Source organism: Meriones unguiculatus, chromosome 17 (assembly GCF_030254825.1).
Source record: "Meriones unguiculatus strain TT.TT164.6M chromosome 17, Bangor_MerUng_6.1, whole genome shotgun sequence".
NCBI lineage: Eukaryota > Metazoa > Chordata > Mammalia > Rodentia > Muridae > Meriones > Meriones unguiculatus.
This window is the reverse complement of record NC_083364.1, coordinates 13,408,284-13,423,264: the sequence shown is the minus strand read 5'-3', so window position 1 is coordinate 13,423,264 and position 14,981 is coordinate 13,408,284. Positions and strand designations below refer to the sequence as shown.

The following is a 14,981-nucleotide window of genomic DNA, read 5'->3' as shown; positions in this document are numbered from 1 at the left end:
TATTTGTCTGGGTTTAGCCAGGTGTGGCGTGTGGAAGACATTAGCACAGCCAACCATGATGAAGGAGGAGGTCACTGGAACATCAGAGAGCAGGAAGAGTGGGGAGGGGACAAGCCTCAGTACACAGCTGATGGGGCCAAAACAGAGAAATCTTTCTTTTTATCGTTTTTATTCCATTTGTTCCCTCAATTGGAGTGACCTAGAAACAGCTTGCTCATAAAAGATTAGGCACATTTAAGAACACAGATCTCTTTAATAACAAACCCAGAATTCTCTTTGTAACATTCTGTTTTTTTAACTCAGAACAAACATCACAAATTCATTGATCCATAAGCACCCAACTTCTATAATCTATTTTTTAAAGAATTTGTTAGATTAGATCAGAAATCTCTAATACCATGGTCATATATTTTAAAAGTCTGCCTGCAGTGCCGTCTGCTGTTAACTATAGGTAAGTGCAGTTTCCCGTCTGCCTTTTAGAAGAAAGTTATTTTGGCAGAACTGTTCAGCTGCCAAATTTTGCAAATTTTGGACAGTTTATTTCTACTGACTTCTTTTGTATCAATTACAGTTTACTCATTTTGTACTATTGACTTCTTTTGTTGCTATGTTAAGAAGCTACAGCATCTAAGAAATGTATTACAATGATTGAGTTCTTTTGCCAAAACCCGCAAGATTTATGATTTGTAATAATGTTTCTCCAGGTTGACTATGTTACCATCTTCCAGGCATGGTGCCTGTTTGTAGGATGACCTATGCCACTCAATATTAACCAGCACCTGCTCGTGGTAGCGGTCAGGTACACACAGGGGTCATCTACAGGACAGAGGTGGCCACACACTGCATTTTGACAAAACCAAGGTTCTGTTTGCTCTGCCACATTGCTAAAACAAGTGATGAGGACGTAGGATGCTAAATAACTACTTGCTGCCTGCACATGTGTTTAAGAACATTCTCCAGATTCCAACAGTTTTCTAAAGAGAGGTGTAAGTCAGTTTTACTGGACACTGGCCATGAGACCAAAAAACAAAACAAAACTTAACCAAAGCAATTTTAGATGGCCACAGATCAGACCAAACAACAGGACAATTACATAAGATTCTTCTGTGGGGATGGAAAAAATGTTAATAACTAATTAACATTACTCAGGTACTAATAACAGGGGATTAATAACTCCACGGGTACTGAAAAATAGAATGTATGGTATCATGAATTTTAGATGTTCTCTGGGTCAAAATACCAGTAGTTTTATAAAGAGGATAAGTGAAAACATTTTTTAATGTATGATTTAAAATTTAGACTAAAGATCCTTTCTACTCTTATCAACATTTATAAAAGTTTTTGTGCTACTAAAACTTCCCAGGTTTCTCAGAAATCACAATAGAAAATAACTAAGTTCACATGAAAAAAAATAAAAAATGAAACAAAAAGATCCAATATGCATATAAATAAAGAGTTTAATGAAAGACATTAGAAGATCCAGGCTGGAGAGAAGGCTCGATCAGTAAAGTGCTTGCAAAGAAGAACAAGGTCCAAAGGTCCCAGTTCTGTCCCAGGACACAGTAATCCCAGGGATGGAAAGGCAGAGGCAGGAAGATCCCCAAAGTCCCTTGGTATCTGTCCTGGCTAGTCTTTTGTTAACATGAGCTAGAGTCATCTCAAAGGAGGGAGCCTCAATTGATCCATAAAATACAGCTGTAGGTCATATTCTTAATTAGTGATTGATGAGGAAGGGCCCAGCCCATCCTGAATGGTGCCATCCCTGGGCTGGTGGTCCTAGTTCTCTAAGAAAGCAGGCTGAGCAAGCCATGAGGAGCAAGCCAGTAAGCAACACCCCTCCATGGCCTCTGCATCAGCTCCTGCCTCCAGGTCCCCGCCCTGCTTGAGTTCCCGTCCTGTTTTCCTTCAGTGATATGTAAGTCAAATAAACCTTTTCCTCCCTGACTTTCTTGTTGGTCACAGTGTTTCATTGTAGTAATAGCAGCCCTAACTAAGACAAGTTGATACCAGGATTGTGGGGTGTTGCAGTGAGACTGAGCTGACCGTGATGTTTTGGGAGGATTGCAGAAGGACTTAAAATTTGGATGAAAAAACCATTGAGTGTTGACAGCTTAGTGGGCAGCTGGTGGAGCTTGGAAGATAAGGATGTTGAGAGCGGTGCTGACAACAGAGGTGTGGCTTGTCAAGTTTCAGAGGAAAGCAAAGACTCTGCTGGGCCATTTGTGTGAGGAATCTGTGGTGTCTGTACAGCTGGAGCTGAAGAATCAGCTGTGATTAACAAAAGACCAGCACCGTTGAAGAGGAAGCTTTGTGTGACTGAGACAATCAGTGCTGGTCAGCCTCAGCTGAGTAACTAGCAGTGCTTAGGAGCCCAGCATCATTAATTCAAAGCCTTCTGGAAAGTGTTTTCTCGGGGTCAACACACAGGCGCTGTGTTCCAGAGGTGGCCAAGGCTGTTGGCAACAGAACTTGGTAGTGTATGAGTCACCCAGGTGGTACTGGTTTTGAAGGCATGAAGGAGTGTGGAGATCAGCTGAGACTTGGCTCTGTGAGAAGCCAGGAGAGGCCACTGCTGAAGGTGCAGCCTCAGCAGCAGTTGAAGACCCAGGATTAAAGGGACCATGCAGAGAGCCTTTGAGAGGCTATTGGGGAAATCCATCCCAGTTGCAGTAACATAAGAAGACCACCAAGAAGAGCAACAGCAATGGAATGGTGCCTTCTGGAGCTTAGAAGACAAGCTGTGTGTGCTGCAGGGGGTGGGGCTGGAGAAGTGACCCAAGACCCTTGGAGGAGCCCAGAAGATCATCTGCAAATATTAAACAAGCCCACAAAAGAGAAACATGAACACATGGTACAAATGTGGGGCAAAGCAGCCATTGGTAAGTCAGTGTAAGAGGAAAAGCTTGAACAGTGTAAACTGTGTCCTGTCCTGGTATGGATTATGCTAGATTGTGTATTTCCCTTAACGAAGTCAGTTTCAGGGAGTCTGTTCTTAAGGCAATGTAGGTTTTCTCTACTGTGTTCCTTGCTCTCTTCTGAGTCTTGCTCACTAATTGAACTGTGAGCATCTGAATTATTCTGCAGTCTGTTTCAGGCAATCTAAAGTAGACTTTGCTTATAAAAATAAAAATAAAAATTAGTTACTCTTCAGAGTTCTTCCAACCACCCCCATTTCCCAGTTTCCAAGCCCCTTCCACATGTAACTGTTTTTTACAGTGGCACCTCCCTTCCAGGTGTTCTACCCACCTAGCACAGTTTGCTGAGGCTGCTGTAGTGAACTGCCAATGGAGCCATTGAGAAAGTTACAGCTTCCACCTTCCTCAAGGCGGGAGTGTCTGTGTCTCTGGAAGGCTCTGCATCTCAGCACCTAGGTCACATTGAGACACTCTGCTGTGTAAGACAATAGTCACAGGATCTAGAGATTAGGGTATGACCTGGAGAAGCGGGGCATTATTTAGCCTGACACATTTGGATGTTTTATACAATGGCCCACATTTTCATACTGGTTGTTAGTGTGGCTTTAAGAGCATGGCATAATGGAAATGGACCAAAGAATATCTTTCAAAATAACTGACAAGGGGTTCTCAGAGGTTGTAGGCCTGCATATTAATGTTACCTCATGTAACAAAACAAAGCATCCTGGTTGCCCTTAGGAGACAGGATGAAGTGTCTGTCAGCTTGCAGAGGGGATCATGCCTTCAAGGACATCTGAGCAAATGGGGAGGTGATATCTATCCTCTTGACACACTGAATGCTTTGGTGTACTTGTGGCTTCAGCACAAGACACTTAGTCTCTCCAGTCACGATATTAACTTAATTCTAATAATGATGGTATTTTAGTTTATAATATACATTTTGCTTCAGAATATGATGGGTAGCCAGGGTTCAGTGACATTTGGGGTTCCTCAGTATAAGTAAAATGTCCTGTAATTTTTACAACTACAGCCACTGAAGTCTACCCCGCATACATTATGCTGCCACACATGATCGAGGATTGTCTCGGTCACTGCCTGCAACCGACCATGGAGAGAAACGTCTCAGCTCAGAGTCAAAAGAGAAAAGAATAAAACATACATTTTCCTGACATTCTAAAACGGCTAAGACAGCAGATGTGTCTGGTTTTGTTCTTTGACTACCAGGTTTGTATCTGTGGGAACATGTTTTCGAAGGCACTCTTGATCCCCCGGACATGACTGCGCAATGGAGGGAAGGACAGTTGATTGTAGGAAGAACACAGTACAGGTGCTGTTAGACAACACTGACCTTGCCTGCCGCGTGACGCCTCATGGACCTACTGGAGGGAATATACTCTCATAAGTATGCTCTATATTTTATCATATAGTATGCACAGTATATTTATACTTTTATAAACCTATTTTATATCTTTATGCTTCGGCTTGGGAAGAAAACAGAAATCAATCCTGGGAATGAATAAATAAATAAATAGGTCCTGCTTACACTTTAGTAAACGTTTTCTTATTAAATTAGACATTTCAAGGTAATTTTGGAGTGAAAGCTGGAGACCTGCCTCAGTGGCAGATCAGTTGCCTGGCATGTGCCAGGCCCCGGGTTCAGTCCCCAGTGCAGAGAAGAAAGAAATTAAAAGTCTGTAAATTAATTCTGGGTAGTCTTATGTCTGTTTTGGTTTTAGCTGATGATACGGAAAACTTCATGTTCCACATTTCATACATTTGACTGGTAAATGAACATAATGTTCTATGCCTTAGAGGACGAAAATAAACATTACTTTCATGATTTTCTTTTTGTTCGTAGCTAGGTTAACCTGGAAATACTCATAGTCGAACTGTTACTTATTAAAACATTTCATGTCATATCTACTATGATTTACGTGATTATGTAGGCTCCCTTTTTTTCCAAAATTCAAAATGTTTCTGTTTTGAGTTTTAGATTCTAAAAAACCAGTGCATTGCCAACACTTTCAAGGATTTTACTTTTATTTAACTTACTTATCACTGTATAATTGTTAATTTTCAAATAGAATTAAGATGATTTTAATTTAAAAAAAACATAGTTTTATCATGAAGTTACTGTTTCCAGTTGGCTTTTAATGGAAATAAATATTAGTTGTTTTTACATTAGTTGTTTTACTTCTTTTGTTATTGTTGTTTCAAGACAGTGTTTTTCTGTGTAGCCTTGGCTGCCCTGGACTCGCTTTGTAAGACCAGGCTGGCCTCAAACTCACAACGATCTGCCTGCCTCTGCCTCCTCAGTGCTGGGATTACAGGTGTACATCACCGAACCAGGCTTGTCCCTGTTTGTCTTCAATTAAATATTTTATACAATGTTAGTACATGAGGTCATGAATACATGTTAGATCATGAATACATGATCCAGTCCAACCTGCATTCCCTCCCCTCCAGTTCCTTCTCTGTACAACCCACCACTTCTTGCTTCAACCTTATGTTAACATGTGTGCCGACATACACACCTCAGCAGCCTGCAGCTACCAGCTGGTTTTGAGAACCGGTTTCTCGTGGAAGCTTAGTGATTAGGCTAGGCTGTCTGTACAGTGAGCACCAGGGATCTGCCTCTCTATCACGACATCAGCCTGTTATCTTAGTTCAAGAATTGTCCTTAGGTCCTCATGCTCACGGCACAAGCACTTTGCCAACTCAGGTAGCTCCCGAGCCTATCATTGCTTGACTCTCTCAAAGGAATCATACATGCAGTGTAAACAGGTATTTAGCCTCATTGTTCTAATCTCATTGTAGGTTGTGTATATACTCCTAAGCTTCACACTAGTTAGATTTCACTGCTTGAAAGAGTAAGTGGATCTTAGTGGCAGGAAGCATGTCATAGAATGTGCAACACCTTGGGTGCAATGGCCAGTCCAAAAAAAAAGTGAATGCCTATTGCATGCATAAATTGCTTTCTGTGTTTGTAGTTGAGCAGTGAACATGTCAGTGGACTAACTTTGTAGAGACGTTTCTGGAATTCAACTAGTATATAGAATGGAATATGTGAGACTCTCATTTCTTCACTGAAGTCACAGTCATGCGCGTCATCCTTAAGCTTATGATTCCTTGGTATTACCACAGTGATAGAAAAGGGATTAAAGCAAAACATCATTAACTACCACCAAGAAAGGCTAAGCCCAGTTTGCCTTTCTGAGGTTTGTATGCAAGATTTTTATGTCATCATGGAAGAAACTGTGTTCTTTCCTCTTAGAGAACTTTGTAGTCAAGTTCTGTGACAGATTTTTAAAATACCTTATTAAACAATGAAAAGTAGTAGATAATTTATCCAAAATAAATGAAGTCTTATGGAATCGCAAGTTGTAGTCTCAGTCAAGTTACACTGGTGCTAACTTGTGTGAATTCCAAAACTATACTGTTTGCACAGTTATTTCAGACTGAAATGTTTCCTCTGGGCTCTATATGTGGAAGTGCTTACTCTGAAGACATTTTCAGTTGAGGCAAACAGTAGAAAAATATATTGAACATTGTAAGTTCTGATTCTTACACATATGCTAAGTAACCCACAAGAGCAAATTAGAATTCTGTACATGATTATTTTCAGTTAATGTATTTTCAGTAATAACTTTAGATAGTTAGAACCTAGCACTCATTCTGTACATTATACTACTCATACAGAAGCCTTATTTTTATAATGTTAGTGTATAGTAGGAAATTTTCGTGTTTTAAGTGTAGTAGCTAGGGGTTGGAAATACAGCTCAGTTGGTAGAACTCTCACTGAACATGCACACATCTGGCCTTGGTTCCCAGCGCCACATGGACAGGGAGTGGGGCGCACATTCTTATTCCTAGCACACTGAGAGTGAGGGCATCCATAAATCTCTCCCTTAAGTAGATGCTCAGGCATCTTTAACCCTTCTCTCTCAAGCCTTCCCTCACCCTGAGGTCTCTGGGAGGTGATCTCCCTACTCCAGGATGTTCTGTGCATTCCATCCTTCTCTTCTCAGACCATGTTCTGTCAGGTGCTACCTCTCTCTCCTTCATTTTCCTCCCTCACTATTCTCCTTTGATCCTCATCTGGAATTTCAGAACAGTTGTCCACACTCACTGTTTTCACTTCCCAACTGCTCATTCCCTTGCACTTTGACTCCCAAAGTTCAGAACACTTCGGCGGCAGTGATTGCTTGAGGCAGCAGATGACAGTGTGAGTTATGGAGCATGTCTATTCCTTTTATGAAGACTCTTAAAAATATATTGCAAAGAAGAAAATACAACATTCTCCCACTTGCAAACCACTCAGACTTAATATATCTCAGCTGTCAGGAATTCTTTATGTTTAACTTTCCTCCTAACAGAATTATTTCCAATAAAAGCCTTTTCTTTGTTTCCTACTCTTTTTATTCTTCACTAAAGAACTGCTATTAGGAATTTAATGTATAATCTCACTCACATTTTTATATTTCTACTGATGGAAGATATATAAGTATTTTTCAATACTTATTTTTATGTACTTTCATATTTACATAAAATTATCCTTTAAGGGCTGATAAGATGAGTTGCCGGGTAAAAGTGGTTGCCCTTAACTCAGACAACCTGAATTCAACCCCAAGGTCTGCATGGTGGAAGGAGAGAACCAACTCCACCAAGTTGTCCTCTGGCTGTCACAAGCACACCGTGACACACATGCATGCATGGACACATGCATGCACACAAATCCTTTTAATTATGTTCAGAATCTCCTGAAGCTTGATGTTTTCCTTTACATTGTATCTTACTCCCTTGCCTTCAGTGAAGAAATGAGAGTCCACTCTCATATACTAGCTGAATTTCTACATCCAAAGCTTTCTATTATTCTGTCCCACTTGCTCAGAAGAACTTGCATTATACAAATTGCACTTCCAACGAGAATATTAATTAAATCTTATTCTAGATTTTTATATAAAATGATTGAAATTTCCTTTTGTTCAGTTTTGTTTATCTCTTGCTTGTGGTGTGTTGTTTTCGACTGCTTCATCACTGGCCCGGGTGTGGTTCCAGGGTACTTCTCCATAGACGTGGACAATGTGGTCCTTGTGTTAAACGGAAGAGAAAAAGCAAAGATCTCCCATGCCACCCAGTGATTACTGTATGCACAGAATTTAATGCAAACCCAGAAACTGCAGCATCTGTCTGTTGTCTTGCTTGGAAATGAATACTGTGACAATGACTGGATAATGCAGTTCCTCAAAGGAAATGGAGGCTTTGTAGACCTGCTTTTCATAACATACGACAGCCCTTGGATTAATGGCACACATGTTTTCCAGTGGACTTTAGGTGTAGCCACATAAGTACAAGATAAGAAAGGCATCCCTCGGGTGTTCTGAACAGAACAGGGAAGATGGTGTTTTAAATGGCAGTAAGCTCACTGGTGATGAGGCAGGCCTATCTTTCCTACCATCAAAAAGAGTGGCCTAGAGCATCAGTGGCAATAGTAACTGCTTTGTTGTATTTTACCATCTTCTCAGGAGAACTGAAGAGTACTTGTTTGTTCTAAAAATGGATATAGGATAAAATTTTAAGCTTAGTAGTGTCCTGAAGAGATGTTTAGCAGAGAATGAACAAAGACAGAGCCATAATTCTAGTGAAAACAAATACTGTTGTGGCAATATTTTTATATACTGTATAGACTTCCCTTGGGTTTGTGATTGGCTGACTTGATGTTAATCTCAACTGTAAAAGCAGAGGTTAATTAAATGATAGTTTAGGGTCCTCAATATATAATCATCCTCCAGTTTAAAAAAAATGGAAAACATTTTTTTAAACTTTCTGTGGATAGATTTTTAATAGTAAGAGATAGGCTCTCAGTAGTATATAAACTTTATGAGGTCAGGGGTTTTCTTCCCTGATTTAAAATAGTTCTGTAGAAATGGGCTATAGAGGTGGCTCAGCAGTTAAGAACAATTACTGTTCATATAGGAAACTCAGATTCAGTTCTAAGCACCCACATGCTGTGTCTCATAGCCATCCAAGGCTCTGAATCCCTGTTCTGAACTCTGTGGGTGCTTGGCTACACATGGAGACAAGCAGGCACACAAATATACTAATATACACATTAAAAAAAAGGAAATTTTAAAATAATGCTTATACACAGTAGGTACTCAGATATTTGTTGAGGAAATGAATCATTTCACTGATAGAATTAAATCCAACATTCATTATTATGTCACTGGTTACCACCATTTGTAAATTCAGACTGCTTTAGCTGTATAGATGTCACTAGAGAAATTCCAGGGACAGGTATTCCCACCTCTACATGGACAACATTCCAGACGAACAGGTTTAGGCTGGGACCAGCCTTGAAATTTCAAAAACTTTGTAAGTACACCCAACCTTCAGAAAAATCTATTTATTGCAAAGAGCCTGCATTTGTAGAAATATTTATACTTTTTTGACATTGTATAACATCACCTATTCACCTAATAGAAGACAGAAGCATATGTTCCCCTTTCTAATTCCCCCATCTAGCGAACCCTACCTGTCTAGTCTCCCTTTCTGCCCACTCCATATCCATACTCACGTAGCTGTGCATAAGTTTAGACTTAAAGAATGCCAGGATCAGCTTCTGCATGTATGTGGCCTATATATTCATTCCATTCTCAAGACCACAGCCACGTCTGCACTAGCCTGCCTGTTCACATACAGCTCTTGATTTTGAGCCCTTGGCAGTGAAACATTCAGTAATCACCCATACGAAAATGCAGCCCTGTAACTCTAGAAGCCCCTCTGTGCTTTTCCTCACAGGGCTTCAGACTTTCTAGAAAATGTCCTGACTTAACTCAAAGACCTAATGCCCACCACTGGATACAGCACAGCTGCATCAGAGTAAGACGAGAGAACTCAACACTCGGGAATTACGGAGTGAATGAATACACCCATTCGAAGATTGATCACCGGATATTTTTAAATATACAGCAATAAAATGTTCAGATTATTTTCAAATGTTCAAAACAAGAAACTTGTTTTAGGCAGTCTCATGTAGCACAGGCTGGCCTCAAACTCGGTATTTAGCCCAGGATGATGTTAAACTCCTGATTCTTCCTATGCCTCCCAACTTGTAGAATTAGGGAATTATATACCCAGTTTATGGATAGATGATGATCAATACTAGGTCTGAGTTCTAGCAGCTGGGCTATACTCACACCCCCAAACCTTAAAGAAGTTTTAAGAAATGTGTTTGGTCCAACATTTTCAATGCCTCTCATATTTATCATCTCTATGATGTGTTCACATTTTTGATAACTGACATTAAAAGATTTGCTTCAAAAAAGATGCCATAGGAAAGTAAAACCTTACAGGGATTTCTTTGTTGTTCGTTTAATTTCCTAGGTGGCAGCCTCAGGAGGCTGATGCTTCCTGTGGCACCTATGCTGTTCTCAACCCACGGGAGAAAGCACCCCTCCTTTCTTAGCCTCTAGATGCTTCAACTATAGGCCCAAGGTGGTTTGGGTTTGTCCCCATAGGCTCTGCTGTTTGAGTGTTAGGCCTCTTTCTGTTTGTTTGTCTCTCCGTTGCTGTCTCAGTATGGAAGCCCTCACTGCCGCTCCACCCCCATAACTGCCTGCCACCCTGTGTGACACTGTGGTGGTCATGGACTCACCCTCCGAACCTGTGAGCAAGCCCCCGGGGAAAGGCTTTCTTTTGTAAGCTGCCTTGGTCATGGTGTCTCTTTACAGCAACAGAAGAGTGACTAAGACAAGGCCTAAGCCAGAGGCCCTTCTGTTAAGCAATTCTAAATAATCATCTCAATAAGAGGTTATTCCATTCCAGGGATCTAAGAACTAACACATTTTAAAGATGAGGAAACTGAGGCCTAGGTAGGTAGTGATTTTTTTTTAATATACTATTTAGCAGCAGAGCTAGGATTCACCCCTGAGCCCTCTGTACCTCCAACTCCGTTCTGGGCTCAGGCAACAATTCCTCTCTAGTAGTTCAGTCTCTTCTCTCACATTGCTTTTCTCAGGTACAAATACGGAATAAACACCAACAGCACCATGGGTGATAGGAATCCCAGGTCCAGGCTAGAGAGATGGCTCAGAGTTCAAGAGCACTGGCTGCTTTTCTAAAGGTCCTGAGTTCAATTCCCAGCAATCACATGGTGGCTCACAACCATCTATCATGAGATCTGGTGCCCTCTTCTGGCCCGCTGACACACATGCAGGCTGATTACTGCATAATAGATAAATAAATAAATCTTTTTAAAAAATGGGGTATTCGCATTACCTTAGAAAAATATGAAATGAAGAATTCCAGTTCCATTTAAATGGATCCCACTTACATGTAACTTTGATTGTGACCCCCTCAGGCTGCCTGTGTCAGCTCTTGCTCTCCCCAGGCTGACCCATCCTTTCTCTGCCAGTTATCATTACAGGACACCAATCTCATCAGGGTACTTCTCTGCTTAAAAGGCTCCCAGTGCTCTGCCCGGCACAGGAGGCCTCCCTTGCGCTAGGCATTCTGGAGCTTCTCTGTACACCGGCTCCTTTGTCAGATCCACATGCCATCAGGGCAGCCCAGAACTGTGTTTCAGACCCCGAGGGCTCAGCGGTGAGTCCTAGCCCCTCCCCCACTTCCTTGCTTCAAAAAAAAATCACAGTCTAACCTCATGTGCAGTACACAGAAAAACAAGTCCTTTGGTGCTGGAGCCCAGCTGCCATTCTCATTCCATTCTCATTCCATTCTCAAGACCACAGCCAGATTGATTGTTAAAATGTTTATTGCTTATGTCGTTCCCTCATCAGAACACTACAGGTCAGTCTTCTGTGAGCAGACGTTATAGTTTTTGACTGCTCACCTCAGTTCCTCTACTTCCACCTTGCTGGCCTCCCTACCAGTTCTTGGGCATACCAAGCACAAGCATGACCTTCATCTTTGTTTATTCTCTACTCTTCCCCACGTCTGCACTAGCCTGCCTGTTCACATACAGCTCTTGATTCTGAGCCCTTGACAGTGAAACATTCAGTAATCACCCATAGGAAAATGCAGCCCTGTCACTCCAGAAACCCCTCTGTGCTTTTCCTCACAGGGCTTTAGACTTTTTAGAATATGTCCTGAATTAACTCAAAGACCTAATGCCCACCACTGGATACAGCACAGCTGCATCAGAGTAAGATAAGAGGACACAGCACTAGGGAAATAAGATTGAATGAATACACCCATTCGAAGATTGATCACCGGGCATTTTTAAATATACAGCAATAAAATGTTCAGATTATTTTCAAATGTTCAAAACAAAAAACTTGTTTTAGGCAGTCTCATGTAGCACAGGCTGGCCTCAAACTCGGTATTTAGCCCAGGATGATGTTAAACTCCTGATTCTTCCTATGCCTCCCAACTTGTAGAATTAGGGAATTATATACCCAGTTTATGGATAGATGATGAACAATACTAGGTCTGAGTTCTAGCAGCTGGGCTATACCCACACCCCCAAGCCTTCAAGAAGTTTTAAGAAATGTGTTTGGTCCAACATTTTCAATGCCTCTCATATTTATCATCTCTATGATGTGTTCACATTTTTGATAACTGACATTAAAAGATTTGCTTCAAAAAAGATGCCATAGGAAAGTAAAACCTTACAGGGATTTCTTTGTTGTTTGTTTAATTTCCTAGGTGGCAGCCTCAGGAGACAAATGAAAGTCTTAAGAATTACCAAGATGCTTTGCTTCAGAGTGACCTCACTTTGTGTCCTGTAGGAGTGAACACAGAGTGTTACAGAATATATGAGGCCTGCTCGTTTGGCTCCATTCCTGTGGTAGAAGATGTGATGACAGCTGGCCACTGTGGAAACATGTCCAGTCACCACAGCACTCCTCTGCAGTTACTCAAGGCCATGGGTGCCCCCTTTATCTTCATCAAGGACTGGAAGGAGCTTCCTGCCATTTTAGAAAAGGAGAAGACTGTAACTTTACCAGAAAAGTTTCAAAGAAGAAAAATGTTACTTCATTGGTACCAACACTTCAAAACAGAACTAAAGTGGAAATTTACTAATATTTTAGAAAGCTCATTTTTTATAAATAATAAAGGTTAATCATACCTAACTGTAAGTGTGTGTTCTTAAGTGTGAATATGTACAGCACTTGATAAGGTGGCTCCATCAACTCAGTTTCACAGAAGGGACCAAATGTTCTCCTTTTTGGCTACTGCTGTATACAAGATCAAAGAAATGGCGATATTTTACTGAGGCTGACCTGGCAAGATACTTAAGTGGTTAAAGGGTGCTTACTGCCAAGGCTGATGAGCTAAGTTCAGTCCCCCAGAAACCACACGGTAGGAGAGAAGTGAGTCTCATGTGCTGTCATGTGACCACCCCACCAGCATGCACACACAAACACATCAAATAGGTGGATAGATAGATTGGTGGATGGATGGATAGATAGACAGGTGACTCAGGTTCAGTTCTACCGAGATCAAGAAGCCAGCATTTACTGACTGTGCTCACTGACTTTAACCCACTTTAGGTGCTGGAGTGCTGGCTCAGTGTTTGAAAGTGCTCACTATTCTTGCATATAGCCTGAGTTCAGTGCCCAGCATGCATGGCACACACTCAGCCATCTGTAAGTATTGCTCAGTAGGTCCTGACATGTTCTTCTGTCTTCCATGCACACAAGTGCATATGACACATTAAAATAAAGAACTAACTGATAGAGTACTATTTACTAGGGCTGACATCTGGTCATGTCAGTAGCAGGATATATGCTGAACAATGGTACAAAGTTATCTAATGTCAATGAATTTAATGGCTCTACTATACAACATGGAAATTATTTTAATATAATTGAAAGGTGCCTGAGAGGATGTTATGTGCTTTCACAAACTGTATCAACTCTGAGGTGATTTGTATATGAATTAGCAAGTTGTGGCTAGTACACAATGTATATAGTCCCAAAACATTGCACTTGATAACACGTTCTATTTTATATACCAATATTAGAAATTGCAAACTTTAGGGAAACAGCATCATATGTTAAAACACTGGTTATTGCAGTCAGAAAAAAAAAATAAAAAACTTGTTTCCATGAGGATTTTTGGGGGAGCTTGAGGGAATTTAAAAGGTGATCTAAAATCTTTTACAACGGGTTCTGCTGAAATCATGCTAAAAGTTCAATAGTACTATTATTCAAGTAAATACCTTTCACAACTTGTCCAGAACTACAGCTACAGCTGTGTTCAGTCAACATAAAATCAGATACACTGAACCAGATAGAAGAAAAAGCAGGCAACAGCTCTGTACTTACTGGCACAGGAGATGAATTTCTGAACAGAACACCAATCGCACAGGCAATAGGATAAATGGGACCTCATGAAACTGGAAAACTTCTGTAATACAAAGGACACTATCAATTAAATTAGCACCCTACAGAATGCAAAAAGATTTTTAACAACTCCACATCTGATGGAAGACTAATATCCAAAATATGTAAAGAACTCAAGAAACTAGATAACAAAAAAAGCAAATAATCCAATTAAAAATGGAGCAGGGGCTACAGGTTAGTCAAAAGATGGATGCAGGCACTAAACCTCTTCACAAAGGAACTTATTCTGGTCCCAGTTGACAATGTGATCAACTGCTTGAGCTCCAGCTACCAACTAGGTCTTCCTATATATATATATATATCAACTATACCCTTGAATTGTGGAATACAGAATGAACTCTCTCCTTGCTTTGTCAAAATATTTTTTCATAGTAAACAAGAAAAGGAACTAATACGGAAAATTGGTACTGGGAGTTGGGCTGTTGTTACAATACCCTGACCATGTGATTCTTAATACTTTGGAAGTGAGTTGCAGAAGAAATGTGGAAGATTGGAGAACTTCAGGCGACAAAGACCTTATGTGCTGTAATGAGAACGTGATGTAGGATGCTTGAATGACAGGAATGCTGATGGGTTATCCCCTAGCTATCTGCTCCCTAGGTTGTGTCAGAAAATCTTGAATGCATCATAAAAGCAACAGTGGGAGCATAATCTTATAAAGTATGTTCTGGACATCTCTGGACTTTATAAAATAAAG

The 14,981-nt window shown here is 40.7% G+C and overlaps 1 long non-coding RNA gene across 1 annotated transcript in view; it reads left to right on the top strand.

Moving 5' to 3' along the window:
* Positions 1-4,186, top strand: part of LOC132648628 (uncharacterized) — a 356,879-nt gene extending 352,693 nt beyond the window's left edge. The window contains exon 3 of the long non-coding RNA XR_009587069.1: positions 4,140-4,186. This is a non-coding gene — a long non-coding RNA (uncharacterized LOC132648628). The remainder of the gene's footprint in view (positions 1-4,139) is intronic.
* The last annotated feature ends 10,795 nt before the right edge of the window (positions 4,187-14,981 follow it).